General features: G+C 37.9%; 1 protein-coding gene, 1 long non-coding RNA gene and 3 other non-coding genes across 6 annotated transcripts in view; 3 read left to right on the top strand and 2 right to left on the bottom strand.

Annotated features, from left to right (window-relative positions):
- The window catches only part of LOC114463578 (sodium-coupled neutral amino acid transporter 3-like), a 47,734-nt gene extending 33,913 nt beyond the window's left edge, over positions 1-13,821 (bottom strand). For both annotated transcript variants that reach the window (XM_028447221.1, XM_028447222.1), the window contains exon 1: positions 13,308-13,821. The gene's annotated coding sequence lies outside the window, so the exon portion shown is untranslated. The remainder of the gene's footprint in view (positions 1-13,307) is intronic.
- On the top strand, positions 791-21,083 carry LOC114463579 (uncharacterized). The gene is made up of 3 exons (XR_003674107.1): positions 791-802; positions 17,994-18,001; positions 20,868-21,083. It is a non-coding gene; the product is annotated as an uncharacterized LOC114463579 (long non-coding RNA).
- A 2,476-nt stretch (positions 21,084-23,559) lies between these two features.
- LOC114464126 (U4 spliceosomal RNA) lies at positions 23,560-23,700 on the bottom strand. Its single transcript, XR_003674153.1, has one exon. It is a non-coding gene; the product is annotated as a U4 spliceosomal RNA (small nuclear RNA).
- A 487-nt stretch (positions 23,701-24,187) lies between these two features.
- Positions 24,188-24,328, top strand: LOC114464128 (U4 spliceosomal RNA). Its single transcript, XR_003674155.1, has one exon. It is a non-coding gene; the product is annotated as a U4 spliceosomal RNA (small nuclear RNA).
- Positions 24,329-24,831: 503 nt separating this feature from the next.
- Positions 24,832-24,972, top strand: LOC114464127 (U4 spliceosomal RNA). The gene has a single exon (XR_003674154.1). It is a non-coding gene; the product is annotated as a U4 spliceosomal RNA (small nuclear RNA).
- Positions 24,973-25,783: the final 811 nt, after the last annotated feature.

Here is a 25,783-nt window from a genome sequence, read left to right as displayed (position 1 = left end):
ATGATCCTGTTTGGTCTAAACACATTATTATGTCTGAATTCATAGGGATTTTGATTGTATGTGAAACGTTTTTGGATTTGATGTGGTAATTTTTTTGATGAAGCCCTAAATGCGTGTATTTGTGTGTTATAGTGTATTATTTCTTGCAGTTTTAGGTATTTTGACTTCTCAAATAAATCGTTTGTGTGTGTGTTGTGTGGTACTTTATGTAAAATTCTTATAGCTTTTTTTTGTTGTTTAAATAGTGGTTCAAGATACGTTTTGTAGTTATTACCCCATATTTCGGAGCAGTAATTTAAGTGCGATGCTATGAGTGAAGAATAGATTGTTTTAAGTGATTTGGTATGTAGGATTTGTTGAAGCTTCCATAGGATGTAACTGCTTTTGGCAACTTTGTTTTTAACTATTTGTATATGTTTTTTCCAGGTCAGCTTGTCGTCCATCCACACTCCTAGTGCCCTATATTCTTTTACTTGTTCTATTATTTCCTTGTTTAGTTTCAGTCTTATATCTCCTGTTTTTTTTCTCTTTCCAAAGTTAATGAATTTTGTTTTACTGACGTTTAGGGATAGTTTATTTACATCTAACCATGTTTGAATTTTTAATAGTTCTTCATTTGTTGACTCTACTAGAGTTTTAATGTCTTTGCCTGAGCATAGAATGGTTGTGTCATCTGCAAACAATGTTAGTTTTAGGCAATTTGTGACTTTGAAAATGTCGTTTATGTATAGAATGAACAGTTTTGGCCCCAAAATTGAACCCTGTGGAACACCACATTGTATGGTTTGGCATTTTGATGTATGTTCTTCAAAGTCAACATATTGTCTCCTATTTGTCATATAGCTTTTAATCCATTTTAAGGCGTTGCGCTTTATTCCGTAATTTTGAAGTTTTTCTTCTAGAATATCATGATTAATTGTGTCAAAGGCTTTTTTTAGGTCCAGAAAAATTCCGAATACAAATAGTTTTTTTTCTAATGCTTCTCTTATATTCTCCGTGATGTCAATTATAGCCATTGCTGTTGAACGTCCTTTTCTAAATCCATATTGTCCTTCATGTAGTATATTATTGTCTTCTATAAATTTGTCGAGTCTGTTCATGAACAGTTTTTCCAGAATTTTTGATAGTTGTGGTAATATTGATATAGGTCGATAATTAGTGAAATTACATTTTTCTCCACCCTTGTAAATCGGTCTGATTTTTGCAATTTTCATTTTTTCTGGGAATACCCCATTCTTGAATGATAGATTACTTATATATGTTAGTGGCGGGGTTATTTCAGCTGTTATGGTTTTTATTAGACTCATAGTTAGATTATTAACGTCTCTGGATTTTTTTGAGGTACTGGTAGTGATTATTCTGTCCACCTCTGCTTCTGTTACTTCTTCAAGTACAAGATACTTATCAATGTCTTTCTTCTCATTGTCAAAATGGTTCCATTTAAGTGTTGGGTGTTTATTTATCTCTTTCTCTATGTCTTTTCCAGTATTTATGAAAAAACTGTTGAGTTCTTGTGCTATTATGTTTTTATTGTGTTCTTTTACATTGTTTATTATAAAATGGTCTGCATTTTTTTCTTTGCATTTGCGCATGGTTATGTTGTTTATTATTCATAATCAATATCATAAAATCGGTCAGGAAGAAATTAGATCCCCCAAATACACAACCTACCATTAACAAAATGTCTACTGCAAACATACAACCACTTTGATTTTGGGCTCCATGTAGTTCCGTTGTCATTAATTCACCTCAGTGCTTGCATCTGACCTTTTTCTCTCAGTATTCTGTAAAATGATATCTTTTTGTTCAGCCAGGCGTCATGACAGCCAAATACAGGATTTGGGCATTCAACGATAAAAATCTGCCAAACTGCAAGATCTCCACTGTGTTGTCAGCGGTCAATGGTGGTTGTCAAGCAAAAACATACCCCTCTTGAAATGGCGGCGCGCGTTGCTAGGTGAAGTGCTGACGTCACGTAAAAAGGTGTGTACACGGTAACGGTGTGGTTTAGTTTTATGTACTTGGGCTGTCACACAAAAATGAACCTAAAACAATGAATATAATTTGTCAATTTCTTATCAAAATCTTTACAGGGGACAGTTTACCTAAGAGTTGATGTAGACAGGTTGAGTCCATAACCGGTTCTGATTTACTGAGCCATTGGGATAACTTTTGTTTTATACTCTTCTTGTTTTTAGATGACTCAATTCAGACGTTTGTCCAAGTCCAGGTTTGACGGATGTGCTGCACATAAAGGATCATGAATCCCACAAGGTTAGGTTAGACCTTGGAAAGACAAAGGCATGAGGCAGCATGGACTGCCTTACGGGTCTCACAATCTGTCTACGTGAGAGCTCCAACACAATGACTCATCATAGGTTTATTTATAGAATTGCACAACACTTCCTGACAGTGTGGCTCAACTTTTACAGCCTCCACAGATAGAATGTAACTAAAGAGTAAAGGCATGTAAATAAATTGTCCAAAATGCAGCAAACTGCTTCTCTCGTCTCCTTTTTCGGCATGCACAAAAAAAAAAAAAAATGTAAAAAAAAAAAAGTGAATAGAACCATGTCGGAAATGAACTGAATAAATAAAAATAAATAAAAAAATTAAGACTATAACGAGGGTGGCAGGGATAGTTGAAATTATCAGATGACTTAACGCTTTTCTTCTTCTGGTTTCCAATTTTATCAGTGTTTAGCTCATCGTTTAATAGTACAAAGCGCACCGAGGGCAGTAGCAATTTACTTCTTTAATATCCACTTTGTGCATCTTTAGGAAACTAGAAAGCACCCCCTGCAGCAATGCTTCAAAATAAAACAATATACCACATCTGTAATGACTTGATATCAGTTTTACAGACTCTGTAGGAGTCATATTGGGAGCTGTGGTCACTTGCTTTTATTTGCATTGAATTGGTCTGTTGGTGTTGGGAGTGTTACTGAGCATGCTGTTAATCAGAGGGGATTTTATAAAGGTAGGCCGCACTCGTGTTTGGTGGTGTGAACATTAGGGTAAGTCGAGGAGTAGAACCCTTTGTTGACCGCACACTGGAATTGCACCGTGACCGTGATTGAATGTATTCTGAGCTCCTTTTGATCATATTAAAAGGTGCGAACGCCACAAGTGGCACTTTTGGCAGCATTGGAAACACACATTGGTGGTGGTGGGAGAAATAATCCACACAAATAGTCCAGTGGTGCATTAAGTGGTGGAGAACCTGGGCTTTCAATCTCTGCTCCACACTTTGGAGCCGAGATATACCATTTAACAGTCACTACTGTCCCGACACTTTACAACTACCTAAGTATCAGTCACATGCAGTGAGGTGTATGACTGGTGAGGCACTGACTCTGCTTTGTAAATTTATAAATAGGGAGCATTCATTTCCTTGTTCTTTTACTTTTATTGTATTTCATCCTTCTATTGCAAGAATATATTCTTGCATATGTTGTATGCATATCTTGCACAGAATTGGTACAAATTGAATATAATTTACAATAAACATTCTGATAATATTTTTATTTTGACCTCAATTGAAACATTTAGTTGTTCTAAAAGCTTTAATCCATTCTATATGTTTCAACAATACAACAACAAAAAATGCAGTGAAAATGTGCATCTAGATGCATTAATAGATTCATAATCAAATCACAGTCCCTATATCATAATGAAATCATGGGGCGCCTAACGATTCCCACAAATTGGACTCTGTTTACAACATATTACTGGGTTTAGAAACATTAAATAGTGATTTTTTTTTTCTTTTGCAAAATTGTAATAATAATTTAATAGCACCGAAGTAATCACAAAGTGCTTTACATTATCAGCTTGTTCACCCATTCACACTCACAAACTAATAAAAAAAAGCTGCCATGCAAGGCACTAGTTGGCCATTAAAAGCAACTTCAGGTTCAGTGTCTGGCTCATCTTCGAAACTTCCTGTGTTTGGTCTGAGCCAAGACCGTTAATGTTGGCAGCACACCTGACCCGCTCTAGACATCAATTGGAAACCCTTTGAGTCCGGCAATCAAATCCTAAAGCATTTGAACCACTTTACGATTCTTTAGTGTGAACGCAACTTTAGTTATAACAGATACAAAACAATGTAATTCAGAGTGCCTAAATGTAAGTCTACACGTAAGATAACTTCTACACATTAGGCCTGGGCCTATAACTAAGAAATCAATTAACCGGACAATGAATGAAAATTAACTCGATAAGCTTGCCGGCCTCGATATATTGCCATATCCATGGGTATTTGGCGGCGCCCCTGTCGGCTGTGGCTGCACAGGCTCGCGGATATAAAACAGCAGATAACTCAGTCATTTCTAATAATTCCTCAGTGAACCTGCAGTGTAATTACTCTAAAATAGTATACCAACGCCAGGCAATCTTAGATTTAGGTAAATCAAATAGTTATAGTCCGGTAGATGTGGGAACTCTGGACCATAGCTTTGGATTGCTACACCGGCTACACCCAGCTGCCTGTGAGGCAGCGGAGCCTCGTACCAGTGTCCTCCAGCAGAGGAGATGTAAGCTGTGTGATCGGAAGCAGAAGCGGGGATGCTGAGCGGGGCTAGCAACTAAGCTGAGTCTAAGTTTTTTGTTTTCCTCGTCTTTTGCCTCCAAACAGGCTGGATTACAAGGGGGTTCACCCTCAGCACCTGAGCATGTTTGTTCCATAGCGGAATGAACGGAGTAAACTTCCATGTCAGTCATCCAATATCTTTGTCTCTGTGGGGGGAGGCGGGGCCGCCAGCATTTTTGTTTTTACGAAGGTTCTAACTGGATTGTAGTTACCTGTTAAGGAATGCACGTACAGCACAACTATATACCTCTGTGCCTCAATGTTTAATATTTATTACAAGTGAAATTTTGTTTGTTGAGAGAGACTTGATAAACCATTTTATTTATTGCTTTGGTTGTGTGTGGTTTTGCATTTGAGGTGGGGTTTTTTTTCTTAACAGAGAGAGGGTCTGTTGTATTGTTTGTGATATTTATTAAAGTGTAATTTTTAGCTAACAGAGACTGAGAGTCCGTTTTATTTTAATTGTTTGTTTTATTTGTCTATGATATTTATAAGTTCGTGACATTCCAATTACAATGGAAAATAATACTAATGAGAAATACAAGTTGATTGCATTTGAAAGGATGTACTTGCATTTTTATAATAAGTTAGCATTACATTAGTGGTTAATTTGGTTTAAAAAAAATGTTGACAATAATATTGTTTATCAGGAATAATTTGTGGGACAATATATCATCCAGCAAAATCTGTTATCGGCCTAATACACATATAACTATACAAATATAGAGACAAATAAGGGTCTGTATTACATGTAGCCGACATCCATCCATATTTTTGAGAAATGTTAATAAACGTTCCCATACAGTGTAAAATGTCTGGGCCCAGCACCTCATAGAATAGCAAATAAGTGCCAGGTATTTTTGGAGGAAATTCACCTTTCCCTTTAAAGAAAAACTTGACGCCTAGCTAACAGTGTGGAAAGAGGAAACGTTTTTTCCCTAAATGTAAAATGATTATGGAATTGATTTATAGTACTTTTATGACCACTGAAGTAGTCCCAATGTGCTTTACAATATAAGCTCATTCACCTATTCACACACCAATGGGACAGAGCTCCCATGCAAGGTGCGAGTCGACCATTGGGAGTAACTTAGGGTTCAGTGTCTTGCCCAAGGACACTTTGACACTAGACAGGTATAGTATAGCTTTGGGATCAAACACCTGACCTCTCGATCAGGAGAGGACCCCTCTACAACCTGTTTTGAAAATAGTGTTTTTTTTATATATTGCCTCCCGAAAAATGGTTTTGGGAGCACGTGTACTTAAGTAGCTGGAGACTGATTCCACCAGTCGCAACTTTAATCAAGTCAATAGTTGGCAAATATTTATCTAGCTTTGCCTTTTAACAGTGGAGGCTATACAAAACTCACAGCAGGATGACGGTGTATCTCAAACAACTAGAGGATGAATAAATCCTATCTAAAGCTGACTCTATAACCTCATCTTCTAAGGTTTAATTTGGATTTTCTTCTCATTGATTCTTCAGTAACCTTAAAGTTTTTAGGTTAGATGAGTAAGGTAGTGAATAGATTTTGCCAATAGATCCTTTGTTCCAGGGCCTAAGTTTCAAAATTGAGTCTACAAAGGAATTTGAAGGCCGTGATGGGAATGAAGGTAAGTTAGATTGTATGAAATTATGTACGTTAAAATTTGAAAAAGTGTAATTTTGGAATGCTGTGTTTTTGTCTAAGCTGATCAAAGGACAATAAAACATTGTTGACAAAAAGAGAATTTGATGTTGTAACTGCTCCCTCAGCCCAAATATCAAAAGCAATCTTAAATCTCAATCTTAGCGCCCCTTGTCCAGGGATTGTAAATAGATGACAAACACTACCAAAAACACTGTTTTAGTTTGAAAAAACAAAACAAAACTTACATAAGTAGGAACAATTGGACAGAGCTAGAAACTCCTGCTAATCAGTACATTGTTCAATGCCAGCTCTGTCTTCTGTCAATCTAAAAACCATTGTTCGCTCTTTGTATCTGGCACCGAACTCCCTCCTAGTTCCCTCTCATCACATGGGTATGGTATCAAAGTGAGCGAAGACACAAATGCATTCATTCAGCCAAGAGGACAACTCAACTCATGCAGTGCGTAACCACCACCATGGATATCATAATACTACTCTCTCTATCACGTGGCACGGCACCCGCAAGGTCCAAACCCCAGTCCACTGACAGATAACTCCTAAGCACATAAAGCAGCATCCAATGTAATCAAATCAATGTCAAGTCAAGAAATAAAATCCTTTAAAGAAGAAGGTTTTGATCAGAAAAACATGACCAGGGATAGATGATCATCTTAAAACACAAATGTGAGGGATTCACTGCAGGAAAAAAATTGGACTTTGGGCTTTTTATGGTATGAAACAAGCCATCAAAAAGAAATAAATGTTAAGCTGGAATGGCATTTAAAATTCAATTTAGTCCAACATTCCCCCCTGGCTGAGGTTCTTGATATAAACACTATCTTATTACAGTATGAATGCCCTCTACAGTTTTCTCTTGATAAATGGATACCTGGGGGTCATTGCCATTTCTAACCATGTTGGTGCCCCAGGCGAGATTAGATTTTGGTGCCCCCTCCATATTTCAGTTTGATTACTTTTGTACTGAGGAGCAATTGATGTGCATACTCTTTTTCGAGAGCAAGTCCATTGAGACGTTCTTGTCCCAATGTAGACCCTAAATAGGTTTTGATAAGTTTAAGCCTTGAGAAGCCCTACTTTCAATGCATTATTTTGCATGTAAGTCAGCCGAGTACTCTCCCAGGATTTTTGTGCCCGGTGACCATCACAGCCAGCTGTAAGGCCGGCTGCAAATTTTGATACTGTTTTATTTAAAACTGCATTTTCAAGATATTCTGACGATCATTAGTTGGTAGCACTAAAAACACAATTACATAAATTTAGATTCAATAACTTGCTGCAAGACTGATACTTAGTGTTACCAAATACATTGTAAATAAATTACGTGTGATTGTGCGTTGGCAGTATAATAATTGTATAAGGGGCCTCTCTGGGCCCCTTTCAATCATTGATCCCTAGAATCCTTCTTCTTATTCTCCCCTTTTTGTCGCCTCTTGGTGCAAATCTGGGACACAGAGAGGGGTGAAAACATGACAGCGGATGCACTGCGTATTTTATGACATTGTTTTTGATACATGTTCTCCTCTTTTCATTAAAATCAGAGCACAGAGGGCTGCCGCCATCACAACCACGTGTTAAGGGGGCCTATTTGATAGGTTTTTGTGGGGTTTTTTTTAGAGTGACCAGTACAGCCACAGAACATTATATTCAGACATTAAATGACAGTTAATAATAAATATTAATCATTTTATTATACTATATGGCACTCTATGGCAATTTACCCATAAAAACAGCATAAAAATCAATAAATTAATGCAGGTAATATGCAATTTAGACACTCAACCCTATATAAATGGGTTTAGAGATTCACTTTAAAAGCTTCAAATAGGCTAGCCTAAGCCTAAGGGTGCACTCACACTAGTAATTTAGGCCAGGCTTAGGCACATTTGACACTTAAAGTCAACAAGAGTGAGAGTCTAATCCACCAAGAAATACATTTCGACTAAACAAGTAGCAATCATTGTAAGACTCGCTTCAGTCTAGACCTCAGAAACGTTCAGAGTTGGGGTGCTGATAAGCCTTATCTGTTTAGTCCTTGCAGATGAAAAGAGTTGGCATTTACACTAAGTGACGTGACCTTATTCAAGCTGCCCGCTGTGAGTCTTAGTACATTAGAGATAAGTAAAACCACACTACAGGGCAAATAAAAGTAGTTGAATGTTTTACGATATTAGCAGCACTATGCAGGAAATCCAAGTTATTTGTGTTTATTTTCTCTAATTTCCTGTTCAAACAGTACCTGTAGTAGTCTTGTTGTGGGTTTTATGTATTACCAATCCAGCACCTTCTTCCTTTCATTTTCCTCGTTATTTAAAAAAAAATAAATAAACATGCAGTCCTTAACTGATCCTTTATCAACCGCCTGTCAAAAAAAAGAGGAAAACTATTTTTAAATTATTATGGTAGCAATGCAGAATTTTTTAAACAAAACTCAGTTTTTGATTCCCAGATTTTGTTTTCTGGCCTGAATGAAAATAATTACAAGTTGGCATTTTTACATTTTAAGTTAAAGGGTTTCTCCATACTGATAATAACCATGCATGAAAAAGAGTCCTTATCAAATAATGACCCCTAACAAAACCCAAACAGAAACATTTGAAGGAGTTGACTTGGTACCTGTACTAGTCATGTTTGCATCATAAATTGGTTTCCACAAGAAAAAAACCAAAAAGTGTTTTTAAAGAAATTTGTTCCTTGAAATTCAACTGATAGGAAGCAGTCATTTTCAGCCAATGTGACATAGACTAGAGCTGTAAATCTTTTCCCGAACCCGACCCGGCGTGTAGGGTCATTTTAACACGGGCTTAGGTCAGGATTGGACGCTGCACTGTAATCAACTGCCAGGTGATGGGTTTTGATTAGCGCGAGAAAGACGCACAAATGGATGCTGATGATGGCACATGAATAAAATATGCATAAACGACTCGTTCTGGAGCAGTGTGCTACCATATAGTCATTGACTTGAGTCACCACTGATTTCAGATTTCAGTCTTTGTTATAAAGAGCGAAATTAATTTTTAGACTTTATGGACAATAACAACTTATTTCCCAACTATATTGTATTTTGCTGTTACAAGGTATATTCAAGAAAACGTCAAGTACTTTTTGAGTACGCTGGGTTCGGCCCAAGTGTCCTAAGGAGATAGGGAGCATTATAGTGATTCCGAGATGGAAAAATGTGTGTGACGGCAGATCCAAAACAACGTTGTTGAGCCACTATGAAATACTGTAGCTCCAACCGTGAGGAGCAGCTACAAAGTACCCTTGACTGCTTAGAAAAGTCTTATGACAAAATTGAATTCTTGCCATAAAGGTTCACCGCTGCTACCCTTTACGTTGATTGGTGGTCTCCAGTTAAATTTCTTCTTGTGGTTATTTTTGAGACTAGCACACAAACTTGTGAACTTAACGGTGCAGTCTGCAACTCTTATAAAAGTGAGCAGAAGATGGAATTGGTGAATTTTCTGCTTGAAAGGTAATTACTGCTGCTTGATTTACATTATGTTTGATTTGTAATTGTTACACAACAACTCTGTAGTGCATGTGTTGTTTGTGTGTGCACAGCAGCCTCCGTGTGGGCTGCTGTAAGTGACACTGTGTTGTTGCTGCTGCTGCTGAGGTGTGTGCACATTGAGAGAGAGAAGCGCTGCAGTAATATGCTTTTAACAGAGCATGTTATATTGCTGTGATGTTGCTGTCGGGCTAACGTTAGCTTGTTAGCTACTCTGAGGGAGGGGCTTTGGAATGTTTGGAGGCAGGACAAGAGAGCAGTGGGGATGGAGGGGGAGAGAGGGATCTGAGAGTTGCAGACTGCACCTTTAAAGAAAAATCCAAGCACACTCTGGACTTTATAAACTGGCTTTAAAAAGAATCAAACCAATGATATTTATTCTGCCTTCAGCTCAATCAAAGCACATTTCTGTGAAACTCCTGGCCAGACAGACAGAAACTCATATCCTTTCATAGCCTATTGTAAATGTCAGGGTCACAGTGGGGTGAGCCACATGTCACCCTTAGGCTGAAAATCCCTTCATGTTTTCTTTTCATTTCTGCAGACATGAAGTAATACTGCTTTGGGATCATAACAATTTGCCCGTGGACCCGGAGCTTTGATCAGATTATGTGAGAACCTGGTGGCTCCCTGTTTTCTGATGCTGAACAGACCAGGAGTTAATGGATGAAGGCATTGAAACATCCCCTCCATTTACAGAAAATTGATTGAAAAGGAGAAAAAAACTTCAAGGATACCATTGATAACTACTTTAAATGGATGTAATGATGAGCACCTGCAGCGTGTACCTGTGAGTTTATTATTGTATCTGATTTAGAGAAAACCGTTAAGTAGTTTTTTCTTTTTCTTTTCCATTGCTAGATTTTGCAATAAAGGAAGGTGAGAGACATTGCCGAAACTGTCAAGCAAAAAAAGGTAAAGAGCAAAATCTACTCTTGAAATTTAATAACCAAAAAACAAGACATGATGAACATATTTGAGCTATGTGCAATAAACCTGTGAGGCAGTGATGCTTGTGCCCTGTCAGAAATAGGATTTAATCACAAAGCAGATCAGTGCTGCTAACACTCATTCCATCCTGGGATGGAAGAGGAGGACACTGGCTCCTCTGCTGGACACCAGCCTGTCATTCCCAGCAGTCACATTCTCACCTGCTGAGCACTTGAAGGGATTCAACATAGAAAAACCAGTTTTTGTAGAGAACCTTCACAGAACCTGCTGAGGAGAACTTCAAAAACACTTGGGGTGTCCTCCTGATGCAAGTTTTCCCAATTCTGATTCGATACCGATATTGCTACATGGAGTTTTGGATGATACAGCTATTGATCTCATACAATATCAGTACTTTGTAATTTTATCTGCAAAAAGCGCTTCATAAATAACTTACTAACTTACTTACTTACAAATCATACATACTTTTGTTTCTTATTTTGTGGTGTGGTATTGTTATACATTAGAAAAGGCTTGATTCCATTATATTACTGAAACAGAGAACAATATTGGGTATAAACAGACCCATTTGACCAAAAATAAGTTAGAAGACCCTGAAAACTAACCTCAATACATCTAATAAAAACAACATGGGTACAAATTGCTGATAGAAGTGCTGGAGTGGACTCAGCAGAGACAGCTGGTATTGGAGTGCTTATACTGGAGATTTTAGCTGCAGGCTGATATAATCCAATACTTATTTATTTTTGCCTATCGGACAATTTCCAATCTCAATATTGGACAGTAGGAGTGTGTCGATATCTGCAGCGAAATATTGTGATATATATTTTTGCATGATCGATTATCGATATGCTCGCGTTAAGTATCGATTTTTTTTTTTTCATAACCTTTTCTGCTTTGTCACTAAAATGTGCAGGTAGGTCTTCACAGAAATTTTGTCACTGTTTGTTGAGGGAACCAATATATTGTTTACTGGAATATTGCACTATAATGGTGTCACTGGTAAGAAAGACCCTATTTTTTGTTTACAGAAACCATTATTGGAGATACTTATTCATTTACATTGGTATGTTCACACTTATTTACAGAAATGTTGCACTAAAATAGTGTCACTGTTCATAGGACGCTTTTTCAATTTATTGTCTTTCAGAGATATAAAAAAAAAATATTTTTTTACTTTTTTTTCTTATGTCAGATTATCGTAGATTAATTTCTGACCAATATATCGATAATCGCAATATCGCCATATCGTGAGATAATCGTTATCGTGAGCTTTCTATCGTGTATCGTATCATGAGGTACCCAGAAATTCCCACCCCTATTGGACTGGTGCACCTTTATTAAAAATAGGATGAAAAAACGGACATTTGCAAATAATAATAATAAATTGAATACACATGAGGGAGTGATGTATCTTTTCTTTTCTTTTTTTAGAAATCCAAGTCCAAATCACAGATATATGTCTGTGTGTTGGGTGATCCCTTTTCTTTGGCATGTCCCCAAGAGTGTGAATATGTCCCTCCGGCTTTAGAAGGTCACCACACAAAAAGACCAGATGGTACCGGTAGACACACTGTGGCAGGGGGAGCCAGATGAGAGCGCTTTACCAACCATGTGACTATAAAAACATGACAGCCAAGCTGTGAGAAAAACAACCCGCCATCCCAATAAATCCTTTTCTTAATCCTCAGTGATACATGAAATATAAATAGAGAAGTTACAGGGAGTAGAGTTACTTTGGTCCCCCACAAAAATACAATGATGAGGCTCGGTGAGTGCAATGGCAGTGGCACATGCTTATTCTCACTGAGCTTTTTCTCCTCAGTACAATAATGACAGATAAAATTATCACAATGTGTCTCTCAACATCTTTTCAGGGATGTTCTGATACAACTTTATCATTTCCGATACGATAACGATATTGCGGCCTTGCGTATCGGCCGATACCGATATTGCTCCAATATCAGCATGAATCATACATGCTCTTTTTTTTTCGTTAATAAAAAAATAATAATTACTTATTTTGTAGTGTGGAATGTTAGAAAAGGCTTGATGAAGTGATGTCACTCAAACAGAGAACAATAGTCAACAACAGTAGGTATGAGAAAAACTGACCCATTTATTATTAACCAATTGGTTACATACATTTTAACCTTCAACATAATATCTACAGTATTCTACAATTGAATAAAAATAAATGAATAATTTAAATTTTGAATCCCCATATCCGATATTCGTTTACAAGGCTGATATCGGACCGATTTCCGATATCTGATCGGGACACCTTTACATCTTTTCATTGAGAATTTTTTCTAAATTATGAATATGGTAGTGTGGTAAAGAAATCCTGCAGACAGCAACACGTTTGTACATGTCCGCTCTCTGATGAAGACCTTGAACCTACTTGGATGGATCTGACGTGACTTCTATGCTGTCATTATAATGTGTGCACGACGAGCTTACGCAAACTCTGCATGCACATTCCCTCAGAGCGCTTTAACATCATGCTCCTTTAAGATTGAAACGCACTAAATACACGCGAATGCAACCAAAAAAAAGGAAAGAAAGGAAAAAGAAGAAAAGAAAACGCGCAGTCCCTTACCGGATTGGTCCCAGGGTCCTTCTTTCTGTCCTAGTATGTCCACACAGGCGCTCGGATTGTTGTCCTTCCCTCCACTCAGCACTAATGTCATGTGTTTCCAAGCAATTTGTCCTCGTATTGTAAGAGTGGGATGTGAAGAGTGGTCGGGTTCCGCCTACCGCACGCACGCACGCACGAAGCCCGATTGTGGAGTCACGTTTACAGCGCGCGCGCGTCCCTGTGCGCGCAGTGAACGTGCATTTGGCACGCGTGTTATATCATTCCTTTGTAAAGACGCAGGTAGAAGATGCTCGTTGTTTAACTGGTGACGATCGGTGAGGTTTTATATTCTACTTAATGCAGATCATCGATTTTCAGCGCGCGTTAGGAGACAAAGACGCGCCGAAAGCGTGACGCATGATTGAAACACATTCCCCTTTAAATGAAAGCAGGGTCCTATAGAGTAAAGGCATCCTTTGATTGAAAACCGTCCAATTGCGATGCGTGTGGCTGATACGCAACTCGTAACGTAAACATCATCCTGAGCAGTGACGCCTCACTGACGCACACACGCTCCGTTTCTGGGTCATTGGCGCTGGAGGGGTGCGTTTTCTTTTCTTTTTTTCTCCTTACAGCTCAGCTCAGGAAGAAGACTCACACACCTGCAGGAAAATCAGGTTCAAATAATTATATTTGAACTGAGAGGAAAAGGGGGCCCTATATAGCACATCATATACAAAGACCTGCTGTTAAATCACGTCAAAATGTATTGATAATGAATCTAACTCTCCAAAATATCATCTTTATTGACAAAGGACTCAAAACTGTGATGTTTTATCTTCAAAACCTTTAAAAAATAACATAAAATGAACAATCACATGTTTTAGTATAATAAAAATAAAGTTATTTTGAGTGTAAAGGAAAAACATTTGTTGCATGGCCGTTCTCTGTTTTTCATGATTTAGTTTGGTGTGTTGTGTGATGCAGTTGGTTTAGGTTTTTGCTCTGGTTGATCTATTACAGTGTTTCTCAAACAGAGGTACGTGTAACCCTCGGGGTACGCAATGGCACTACAGGGGGTACTTGAGAGAGAGAGAGAGAGAGTTTTTTTTTTAAGTTTACTTTTATTTTAAAATTATATTTATAATAATAATAATGATGATTTTAATTTTTGGTCCCACAATAGGCGTAATGATAAAAACTATATCAATAAATCTATTCAGGAGGCACTAAATACAATTTAATTCCACTTAGTTACAGCATGAGATTCTTTAAAGTGTGTGTTATCACTCATTAATTCCATCATTATGCTCTATAGTGTTTTTTTCACAGTATTCTGAGCAAAATGTTGTAGTCGGATAAAAAGGGTACTTGGATTCAGGAATAAGAGAAAGAGGGTGCTTGAGCCGAAAAACTTTGAGAACCACTGATCTATTATATGACTTGTCAGTTAATATTTGTTCATTAATTCCCGTCTCTGTGTGGTGCAAAGTTCTGTCTTGTCATAGTGTTAAACCAAAGAGAATGAATACAATTCCTGTCTCCTCTTGTCTCTACACAGGTGTACCCAATTTCCTCATTATGCCCTCTCACTATTTAAAGGAGGTTTGTAACACAGAATATTTCTGGTTTACTGTGATGTCACCCCTTCTAGTCTGGATTGCGTTTCATGAATTGTTGTCAGTGTTGGTTTAACCCTTTCTTTGTCTATACTTTGTTAGTTTTGTTTTAGATTATTTTCTTGTCTTATTTATATATATATTTTTTTATTTTTACAATTAAATAGACTTCAGGGTAATATACAAATCTTCCTGATATCTGCCTCCACCATCTATGCAATTGGGTCTAAACCTCCCCCTTACTCCACCCCACCCACTTGCAAAAAATATGACAATTTATTTTATTTCTTTATATCACTTTTAAATAAAGCTTTGATGATTAAACTACTAATGAGATTATTGTATCGCCGCCCGAAATGCAGACATTGTCCTGATGCACCAACGTCTCATCCTTGGTCAGGAACACCAAGGTTTATGGGGTTAATTAGTGGGGTGTCAATACACAATCATTTACATTCTCCAATATGTCTGATTAGGTTCAAGCCATCTCATTCACTACTATTGCACATCCTCAGGGTTCCTCTATTACAAGTGTATTTGTTTATTTTTTTCAAGTTGCAACATTCAACCTGACCCTGTGACAATGAGGGGACTCTAGCCCCTGGGTCAAGCCTGCATGAGGCTGACCCAGCAGGGAAGGGGCTGCCCATAGAGGACAGAGCCAGAGATGCTGAGAACTGTCCCCCATGCATACCAAAGTTCACCAGAGGAACTCAACAGATGTATGCCATAGTTCAAAGAGTGGATCTCAACTAAGTAAAGGCAAATGAAGCAGCAGAATATGACTATTTCATTGTGAATGCTAAGGACAATGGTAGTTGAGTACATGTCATTAAAGTTTTTAGTAATGACAAGTGTTCATACTTTTATCAACAAATTAAAGCTGTGATTTTCATAAAATCACACTGTGATGTAAACAGGCTGTTAGGTTTGATTGTTGAAGACTAGACCTCAGACATTTCTGTGTTAATTATTGCGTGGGTTTTCTCCTGGAGAAATCATTTTCACCCTGCCCTGGCTTCTTCCCATCCATCCATCCATCTTCTTCCGTTTAGCCGTTTCCGGGTCGCGGGGGCAGCATCCTCAGTAGGGAGGCCCAGACTTCCCTCTCCCCGGCCACTTCCTCCAGCTCTTCCGAGGGGACCCCGAGACGTTCCCAGGCAAGCCGAGAGACATAGTTTCTCCAGCGTGTCCTGGGTCTTCCCCGGGGCCTCCTTCCGGAGGGATGCCCCCTGAACGCCTCACTAGGGAGGCGTTCAGGGGGCATCCTAATTAGGTGCCCGAGCCACCTCATCTGGCTCTTCTCGATGTGGAGGAGCAGCGACTCTACTTTGAGCCCCTCCCGAATGACTGAGCTTCTCACCCTATCTCTAAGGGAGAGCCCAGCCACCCTACGGAGGAAACTCATTTCGGCCGCTTGTACCTGCGATCTTGTTCTTTCGGTCATGACCCAAAGCTCATGACCATAGGTGAGGGTTGGAACGTAGACCGACCTGTAAATCGAGAGCTTCGCTTTTTGGCTCAGCTTCCTTTTTACAACGACGGACCCGTGCAGACTCCGCATCACTGCAGACACCGCACCTGTCGATCTCTCGCTCCATTCTTCCCTCACTCGTGAACAAGATCCAGAGGTACTTGAACTCCTCCACCTGGGGCAGAACCTCATCTCCAACCCGGAGAAAACACTCCACCTTTTTCCGGTCGAGAACCATGGACTCGGAATTGGAGGTGCTGATTCTCATTCCGGCCGCTTCACACTCGGCTTCGAACCGATCCAGTGAGAGTTGAAGGTCACGGTATGTTGGAGCCAACAGGACCACATCATCTGCTTCTTCCCATAGTCCAAAAATGTGTCTGTCACAATAACTGAAGTGTCCAAATGTCCTGTAGGATTGAATAGGTGTGGGAATAAGATGTCGGGTTAAAAGTGTTGTCCTGGTGCCTGTGAACTCAGAGATTTATGATCTGGATGTAAGATAACAAAAACCTGCCATCTCTTGCCGCAGTTGCCTCAATTTTGCATCCACATGTGGCCCCGTGTAATAATAAAACTAAATATCAAATTCCTGTTGATTTATCAGCAAATAATACTAATAGAGTGGTTATATGCATCAAATATTTCTAAAAGACCATAATATGCAATTAACTCCAAACCTGCACTGAACAGCTTAGCATGGATTTTATAACAAAGAAGTACTGTGACTTCTGGGAGGTCAGACCAATATGTGTGACTGTACGATGGCTTATGACTTTGGCTACTGGTTTAACTGCACGAGAGGATTTAATCTGCAGAGAAAGACTTTGAAGGACTAAGGGGTTTTCTGTACAAGTTTCAGGTCAGGAGCTTTGTTTTTGGCCTCCTGTCTATCAACCACAGCCATAATTATGAGAAACAGGATACAGAGATTCCATCACAGACCACTAAACCCATTCAGTTTGTTTCACCGAGCACCGCAAGAAGATATTTGTCATCATCGTCAATTAAGGTTGATCTGCTGGTGCATTCATCAGTTGTTGGATGAGCTGTCTGTTGCTGTGTGATTATGGGTGCATGCTAGCTGCATTCATGGATGAGCACTACATAAGCATGCTGCGAAATCATGTGGTTATGTAATTACCTGAAAGCTGCTTTTGATTTTTACACTTTTTATTACACTTTTTTTTTTTTTTATCAGAGGCTCAGGTCACACTCTCACTTTCCCTAATAAAATGTTTTCATGAACACAAACATCCATCCCATTGTTCACAGCAGATTTATGTGTATTTCCTCTAAAGATATCACAAACACGTTTTCATGCGTAAAGGCCCACATCTCAGATGATTGGATCACTATCTGTGTGTGTGTGTGTGTGTGTGTGTGTGTGTGTGTGTGTGTGTGTGTGTGTGTGTGTGTGTGTGTGTGTGTGTGTGTGTTCTTTGACCATTGAAGGCAGCATAAAGCATATTAAGTCAACTATTAAATATTAATTAGTAAACTACCAAGTAATTTGAACTATTTTAGTACCTCTACATTTTGCACCGCATTAAAGGTCCCATGTCATGCTATTTTCATCCATCTCCATTTGTTCTAAGAACCCCAAAAACATAGTATTTCAGGTTTATTTTCCCAGACTCACCTGTTTTCCAGAGTTTTAGCCTCTGAAAAGTCACTTTCTGACCAATTCTACACAAACAGGCTGATTTGCGGCCTACTTATGCATATTCATGAGTGGGCGTGTCTATAGACAGGACACTGACTTCCTCCTCCCTGCATGGTGATGTAGGGCCAGAGGATGGCCCACCCTCCTCCCACCCACTCCGTAGCAGAGCTCATGCTGCTTTAAAAACACGAGACAGAGCGTGGGGGCGGGGCGTTCGCTGGTACATACATAGACTGTAGTAAATACATACATAGCACTGCGCTAAGGGACGCTGACATGCTCACCTTCGTGGGCGTGTCTGTTTACATGTCAATCACGACAGAGAGCTTCCTGGAGGCACGCCTTCTCCAGCTCAGTGCCGCGTTAAATTCGTCATCAAAGTGGGAACGCGTCATCAAATTGGAGCGAGGTGTTTGTGCTCACCCTGCAGTAAGAAAGGAGCAAATCACCCTCTAACTAACCATTGAGGGAATCAATGAAAAAACACTTTGGGCATGTGTATGAAACCCAAATAGAACTTTTATGATGTTTAAAGCACGGAAAAGTCCATTTACCTTAACATGGGCCCTTTAACTGCAAAAAAGTGAATGTTTTTTATTTAAATATATAGGTGAATTATAACTCATATTGATTTGTAGATTAATTTAAATATTAAATGGACAAAGCACATAAATGAACTTGATCATGCAACACACAATGTTCAATTCTGACTTTGAACACTCAGATTTTAAAAGAAAATTGTTGTTTGGCAGGCATAGGCAAAGTTGTGTAGACAGAAATTGCCACAAATAAATCATGCTAAGGCCGCATTGCCAGACAGACAAAACTATGTGTCATCGTGACAGTTTACTCAAGGGTGTCTTTCTCCAAAAGCCTTTTTGAAGCCTGAGTTCAATGGTTAGGGCGAGTGATGATTTTTTGATGAGTTACGGAGCCCAAGCAATTGAGAAATCCTGTCACGCTCCATGAAACCAGTGAGACGGTGATTCATCTTCCGACACCAACAGTGGATCCACGTTAGAGGGTGATTTAAGGGCTTTAAGGCATGAGTAAATTCAATGCTTGAAATATTTTTGGTACGCCCTGTCCAGGTTGTATCACCGCCTAGTGCCCAATGGCAGCTGGAGATAAGCACCAGCAGAACCTCGCTATCCTGAAAAGGAACAAGTGCGTCGGAAAATAGATGGATGGGATGGATATTTTTAGTTGTGTTTGGTGGATTATCTCTGCTTACAGTGGTAAAATTAGCTGCTTAAGAATCTAAATGTAAAAAAATGTATTGTAATAATTACCCCTATGTTTGCTGTGGTATAAATTATACATACCGTATAAATGTTTTCTCAGTTTTTGTTTTGGTTTTTTTTATTTAAAAGTAATATTAATCCAATCAGAGTAGTATAGACTTGAACCTGTGTGCCAAACCTTGTGTCTCATGTCAGACAGAATGAGCAACAAAAGGGTGAACAAACCTCCTCTTTTCATGCCCTGTCCGTGATGTCCGGAGTTTTTTTTTTAAATTGTGAAAATTTCATGGTTTTGTCAATGCTGTATGTCTTGCCGGTGACACATTTGGGAAATCTCACCATGAATACTTATTGTTTTTCTATCATAATTTGTCCCATCGGAAAAAAGAAAAAAAAAATGCGCTCATACGTGTGAAGCAGAAGCTTTATTAGGCAATAGATTTGGATATAGAGCAAAATGAAACACACAGCAGAGCGAGGTAAAGAGAGAGGATTTTAATTACCAGCAGAAAAAACAATATGAGTTTTCAAACCCTACAGAGATACAGAAACAAAAAACAAAAAAAACCTTTTGACTGATTTCTTTACCTCCTGACAGTAGAAATTCCAGAAACAAATAAAAAGAAAGGTAGATTTGATATACCGGTCATTTTGAAATAGTTTTTCTTTTTAAATTGCAGTCATTTATTTGGAAATGGGGGATGAAAAACTGCAGTTTTTCTTAATTGTCATTTTTTTTTTTTTTACCATGAATTCAATCAAAATGAGTGTTGACTGTTATAACAGTGTGACTATTCCTTACTTTTTATTGCCCTGTTGTGGTCATTTGTATTATGTAAGTACAAGCTGCTACATATTTTCAATTATTAGTAGTTACAAGGTTTGTTTTAAAAACGTTGTTGTTCACGCACATACCGTACATATAAGAAACATGTTTGTGAACATCAACAACACCTAAAGCTCACAGTTCTCATAGAAAGCAGAGTATTTGCTGCAGCTGTGTTACATAAGGCTACAGTAAGCTCAAGTAATCAAAAGGGCTTCAGAAGCATTTATGAAGAGGAGACATCTGTCATACCAGTGGACTGCTGTTTGTTGTTCTCTCTCAACTTCAATCATCCCACAAAGTTTTTACAGAAGAGGCTTACAAAGAGTCCTCTCCCCCTACACACACAAACATACGTCCGAGACACAGACACCTGCCAAACCTCTTTTTGTTTTTTATTAAGAGGGTGCACTGTAATACACAGACACACACACACATGCACACACAACACCCTACGGCTGTATCGTGATCCCAAACATTTTACCTCTCTGCAGGAGGAATTCCCTGGAGGAGCGGTCTGGATGTTCCAGGGGGATCGCTGAGGCCCAAATGAGGAGGAAGGTCATCGTCGGGGGAAAGGCTGTCGACTGCAAGGATGAAAAGAAATCCCATTAAACTATTTCTCACTCCTTATGGAATATATTAGTTACTTAAAGTAACTAAACCCCAAAACCACTTTTTTCTGCTGAATACATATGTATTTGGGTATGAAGTAGTGCTACTGATTGATCCTTTACATTTTAATCTACGAGCAACTGCCCTCTATGGGTTGAAACGTGACTTTTACAATTGATTTTTGCTATTGGCTGAGACGAAGATCATGTGACATTTTGGGACCAACTTGCGTCACAAACGAGCGCTGTTAGCCCCGCCCCTTTTATAAAAACTAGCACCTGTGGGCTCTACAATCTGTGGTGAGTAGATTGGATTGAGAGAAGAGGGAATAGAGTAATGAGTAGCTAGTTAACGTAGCATAGATTGTTCATTGGAGATTTTATAGTATAGACTGGGCGTGTCTTAACTGCTCCAGGAGCCCCGCCCATGATCATGGTATTTTTTGATTTTTTCCTTCTAGTGGCAGGTCAGGAGAAAGCAGGGGTTTAGTTTCTCTTTGAAGGGTGCCAGGGCAAAATTGTTAGTTATGTTTATTAACATATTTACTCATAGACCTTATTCTTTTTAAGGCTTTAAGTTGAGACTTTTCATTTCTGCTGTCTCATGTTTTCTGCTCTCTTCTCGAGGTCAGCTTCCCAAAACACATCTTATCCCTCAGACACGAAGCCATGACACACTCACATGCCTACACACACTCACATAGTCACACATACACACCCAATACACATCCATTCATACACACAAACACCATACACGCACACACCTCCAACACTCACGACAATCAGGAGATACCAGAGAACTGGTTGTTTTGACCTAAAGAAGAAACTGTCTCTTTTTACCCTCTTCTTTCACCTCCACCCTGTCCTCTTTATCTCCTGGGGGGAGGAGGGAGGGGGACTGAGGGGTAATATACGTGATGAGTTAGAACTGGGCCACTCTGTCATCGGACGTCAGCCCGGGGCGGTCACTAATTTTGTCCATCTTTGTACTCCTTTTTATTTAGTTTTATAATAAACCTTTTTTATAAAATCATCAATGCCTCGCCTGGACTCCATCATTCAACCAGAGCAATAAATCATGTCTCCAAATGAGGTCAACCGCAAATTTGCCGTGACAGTTTCCCTGTGTTAAAGTGCATTATAGATAATGATGGATTCATTTGTATTGAATTAACAAAGAGAGTAATATCCACACCAGCTTTGCTTTTACATTCATGTATTTCTTATGTCTATCAAATTTTGTGTCTGTAACAAATCCTCCTTTACATATTATTCAATGAAACTTCAGGTTAAAATGACAGTTCTCATTTTTGGATTAGCAACTGTTGATCCTTTTGCTCTTTAATACACATTTGTTCATCTATTTATTGTCGTTTTTAATTGCTAAATATAAAATATATTTTATTTTTCATGGTTATTAAATTGTTACATGATAACAAAGAATGTAGATAAAACATCTCAATGACAAGGTATATATATGTTTTTTTTGTTGGTTTTTTTACATTATTGCATGTTGTTCTAATTATAGTTATATCAGGTATTAAATTAAAAGTTTTTATTTATTGCTTTTTAGTAAAACTATTCTTTGAAGCCACATTAGATGCTTTAGAGGGCTGGATTTGGTCCCCGGGCCTTTGGTTGGACACATGTTCTCCAAGGTGTGCTTTGTTCATTTATTTAGTTTAAAAATAAAATAATACAAAACAAAATGAAATGTATGTTAAAATAACGATTCTAAATACATGTGTATTTCTCTTCTGTTGGACACTTGAAATTGTTTATTATAAATCTTTGTGTTTTTGTCACGTGGAAGTGTGTAAACAGGGTTTGGCATAATAAGTATTAATTTCAGGCTAAACCCTTTCGGTCGTGCTGTACACGAAATAATGGAAATGTTTTTGTTTAATGTTTAATGGAATGAAATGACCGAATAAACTGCTACTACTACTACTATATGTGGTTTACTATTGGTAGAAGGGGCTAAGACTTTTATTGATTGTATGTGACACAAGCTACTGTATGTGTTTGTGTTCTGGATTTGTTTATCATAGATCATGGCTGTGCTCATATACACGTGTCAAAACAACGGTACATTAAACTTGAAAATTAGCCATTAGCTTAATCAGTACAAACAATAACTGGATTAACTGATTTTAAGGAAATAATGTTCTTAGCTAGGAACATAACATGAGAACAAAAAGGTATTTTGTTGAGCTTATTGAAATACAGATTGAAAATGTTATCTATTCAGAGACAAAACACATATATTGATCATTATTAACTTGTTTCAAAAACACAGGCAGCTATTTCTTCCTTCACTAGCCAAATTAATTATTGATACTTTCATCATCCCTAAAGTTTTACAGTAGGACCATCTTCTAGATCAGGGGTTCTCAACTGGTCTCACGCTGGGACCCACATTTTTCCAAGATCATTTAATTGTGACCCTTTTTTTTTTTTTTTTTTTTAATTAACCAACCAAATTTCATTTTGAGAACACGCATGTACAGTATCTTCTCTTTTTTTAAAAAAGAATATATATATATATATTTTTTTTTTTTTTTTTTCCTAACAGGCATTTCACACATTGACTGTGAAAATGAGTTTCTTTCAAAAGAAAAGACAAGTCCAACAAGAGACACACAAATTAGGTCGTTTTTTAAATATATATCAGCTGTCCAAGACCCACCCAGTGCAGGTCCGTGATCACTGTCGTGTTCCGTCCCGCCATTTGAGAAGCACAATTCGGTCGTACATAAGATCGGAACTCAGTCGTTCTCAGTACAGTTTATTATAATGATTGTTATTATTTCTCTGACAAAAAAATCAGTCTCCGTAGAGACCGTCAAAAATTGCCATGGCCGACTATATTTCAAGTCGTCCAGGCGGGGTATTGGGTAAAGTTTTCAACTAGCAATAATCGCGCCTCGGATAGACCTCATTGGCTACGATACTGCCACTGCGCAAAGCTGCCGGACCTACGTTAGAGACAGGGATTTGATTCAGACGGAAGCCTCTTTACACTATGGTTGCATTTAGAAACACAACATAAAAACATTTTAACTTAAAAACTAGCATCTAATGACAACGTATCTACACATTACACGCCTAGTACTTCATTTAACTCTTATCAGTGATTTAAGTTAGAAAATCTATCGAAAAGTGATAAGAGGCGGAGTGTTAACCGGAAATTACGTCACTGTATTTGCTGACATCAGCATCCGATAAGAAAATAACGTTACAGATTAGTGATTTATTTTTTATTTAAATCCATGGAATGAAGAGGGAAGAAATACAGAGACAAATATAATGTAAAAAAAACAATCTTCATTTATCAATTTTTTATATCTTTATTGAGAAACAAGCAATATTTCTTTTGACGTTGTGTTTCTAAATGCAACCATAGTGTAAAGAGGCTTCCATCTGAATCACGTCCCTGTCTCAGACATTAGCCTGTTAGCCTTGCGCAGTGGCAGTATCGTAGCCAATGAGGTTAATCCGAGGCGCGATTATTGCTAGTTGAAAACTTTACCCAATACCCCGCCTGGACGACTTGAGATATAGTCGGCTATGGCAATTTTTGACGGTCTCTACGGAGACTGATTACGTTGTTAAATCAATTCCTATAAATCATCAGAGTGATAGATCAAGTTTTAACAATAAACTAAGTAACTTGACTTAAAAAAATGAATAATTACAATCTAGAAAATATTTCAAATACTATCGTAACATCTAATGATAACGTATCAATACATTTTACGCCTAGGACTTCAATAAACTCTTATCAACGATTTAAGTTAGAAAATCTATCGAAAAGTGAAGTGTTACCCGGAAATGACGTCACTCTAGTTGCTAACATCAGCATCCTGTAAGAAAATAACGTTATAGATTAGTGATTTATTTTTTATTTCAATCCATAGAATGAAGAGGCAAGAAATGCAGAGACAAATATAATTAAAAAAAAAAAATGTTCATTTATCAATTTTTTATATCTTTATTGAGAAACAAGCAATATTTATTTTGACGTTGTGTTTCTAAATGCAACCATAGTGTAAAGAGGCTTCCATCTGAATGACCTCCCTGTCTCAGACATTAGCCTGTTAGCTTTGCGCAGTGGCAGTATCGTAGCCAATGAGGTCTATCCGAGGCGCGATTATTGCTAGTTGAAAACTTTACCCAATACCCCGCCTGGACGACTTGAAATATAGTCGGCCATGGCAATTTTTGACGGTCTCTACGGAGGCTGATTACATTGTTAAATCAATTCCTATAAATCATCAGAGTGATAAATCAAGTTTCAACATTAATCTAAGTGACTTGACTTAAATAATGAATAATTACAATCTAGAAAATATTCCAAATACTATCGTAGCATCTAATGATAACGTATCAATACATTTTACGCCTAGGACTTCAATAAATTCTTATCAACGATTTAAGTAAGAAAATCTATCGAAAAGTGGTGTTACCCGGAAATGACGTCACTCTAGTTGCTAACATCAGCATCCTGTAAGAAAATAACGTTACAGATTAGTGATTTATTTTTAATTTCAATCCATAGAATGAAGAGGCAAGTAAAACAGAGACAACTAAAAAAGACAATGTTCATGAATTCATTTTTATATTTTTATTGAGAAACGCGGACGATACATTTGCTCCATTAAATACCATTAAGATAAACAAATATACACAAATCCACCAAAAGAGCAGTATTGAAGCGTGTCTAATACAGTGAAAAGGCTAAAAATGAACAGTAAGTGCAAAAAACTAATTAAGAAAAAGAAAGAAAATGAGGAAAAAGACAAATAAAACAGAATATGTTAATATCGATATATCCAGGGCTTGGATATTTTATTTGACATTGACATTATTCCTTAACATGTCCTTAAATTTAATTAAACAAATTAAGAGTTTTACAGCACATTTGGAGGTCATTCAACTATTGAGTCATATTGAATAGTGTCTAACAGTGAAAAGACAAAGAAGAACAGGGGGTGCATATAGCAGAAAACAATTGACAAATAAAAATAATGTAGAGTATGTTTATATCATTA

Source organism: Gouania willdenowi, chromosome 5 (assembly GCF_900634775.1).
Source record: "Gouania willdenowi chromosome 5, fGouWil2.1, whole genome shotgun sequence".
Taxonomy (NCBI): domain Eukaryota; kingdom Metazoa; phylum Chordata; class Actinopteri; order Blenniiformes; family Gobiesocidae; genus Gouania; species Gouania willdenowi.
Note: the sequence above shows the minus strand (reverse complement) of the source record. Positions and strands in the feature narration are given on the sequence as shown.